The following is a 1,634-nucleotide window of genomic DNA, read 5'->3' as shown; positions in this document are numbered from 1 at the left end:
TATGACATGTCTGCTTCAACCGTAATTGTACTATATTACCTCTAATTAATTATTATATCACACCTAATTAATTATTATAAGTTATTTATATATTAAAAAATTAATAATATTTAATTAAAAATAAAATAGATATTTATGACATGTCTGCTTCAACCGTAATTGTACCATATCACTCCTAATTAATTATTATACTGCTCCCAATTAATTATTATAAGTTATTTATACATTAAAAAATTAATAATATTTAAGTAAACAACAAAATAGATATTTGTGATATGTCTGCTTTAACCGTAATTTTACTATATCACCCCTAATTAATTATTATGGTCATTTAAGCATTGTGCCACATAAGTTGAAATAGAAAAAAAAAATTAATCACAATAATTAACAACTTAAAAGATTTAAAAGATATAAAATATTTGGTCGACTCTTGAAATTATATTAGTGTCACCGAAATTAGAAGAAAAATATTATAAATCACAATAATTAAAAACTTAAATTATTTTTAAAATATACTTGACTATAAATGCCACAAAAATTTGGACAAGAAGAGTCACATATTTAAAGGACAAAAGAGTAAAAACACACAAGAGATAAATGTAGAGAAATCAAGAAGCACTAAATGGATTATTAACATTTGTAACATTCAACACATTTCTAAATGTTTCCAAGTTCTTCTTGAATCAACACATATACATAATAAAAATAATAAATAATAATAATTGCATTTTATTATATCACCCCTAATTAATTATTATGGTCATTTAAGCATTGTTCCAAATAAGTTGAAATAGAAAAAACATTATAAATTACAATAATAAAAAAATTAAATTATTTAAAAAATATAATTGCCTATCGTTGACACAAAACTCTGGACAAGAAAAGTAACATATATTATTCAAAAAAAATTATATAAAAAGTATTATAAATTACAATAGTTAACAAATTAAAATATCTAAAAATAATTTAATATGTTATATATTTCAAAAAATTACATGAAAAATACTAAAAATCACAATAATTAACAACTTAAAAGATTTAAAAGATATAAAATATTTGGTCGACTCTTGAAATTATATTAGTGTCACTGGAATTAGAATAGGATAAAAGTATTATAAATCACAATAATTAAAAACTGAAATTATTTTAAAAATATAATTGACTATCAATGCCACAAAAGTTTGGACAAGAAAAATAATACATATTATTTGAAAAGTAAATAAAAAAATATTATAAATTACCATAGTTAACAAATTAAATTATCTATATACTTATTAAAAGTATGATTGATAATCTAAATTCTATTTGTCACATAAATTGAGATAAAAATTAATATATTGAACTCTTGCTAAATCTCGAATGAATATTAAAATGTATATGCAATTCTTTTTTAAAAAAAAAAAAACTTTTATTTAAATATATCAAAATTGAAAAGGTAAATTTTAAAGCAGCACTTAAACAATGTATAAGAACTAATGTTAACATAAATAATACCAGCATTTACTAATAGAAGCATTACTAATACAAATATTACTAATATATTCTATTCAAAAAGAAAATTTATACACTATAACAAGCGACTCCTAAGTTTCAATGGAAGGAATATATACAAAAGAAAAGCTTGATAAAAAAGT

At 19.8% G+C, this 1,634-nt stretch overlaps 1 protein-coding gene across 1 annotated transcript in view; it reads right to left on the bottom strand.

The window, feature by feature from the left end:
* Positions 1 to 1,519: 1,519 nt before the first annotated feature.
* LOC107877934 (alpha-aminoadipic semialdehyde synthase) overlaps positions 1,520 to 1,634 on the bottom strand; it is a 31,016-nt gene continuing 30,901 nt past the window's right edge. The window contains exon 26 of the transcript XR_007042781.1: positions 1,520 to 1,606. The gene's annotated coding sequence lies outside the window, so the exon portion shown is untranslated. The remainder of the gene's footprint in view (positions 1,607 to 1,634) is intronic.

The sequence above is a fragment of the Capsicum annuum genome, chromosome 7 (assembly GCF_002878395.1).
Source record: "Capsicum annuum cultivar UCD-10X-F1 chromosome 7, UCD10Xv1.1, whole genome shotgun sequence".
In the NCBI taxonomy this organism is placed as follows: domain Eukaryota; kingdom Viridiplantae; phylum Streptophyta; class Magnoliopsida; order Solanales; family Solanaceae; genus Capsicum; species Capsicum annuum.
Note: the sequence above shows the minus strand (reverse complement) of the source record. Positions and strands in the feature narration are given on the sequence as shown.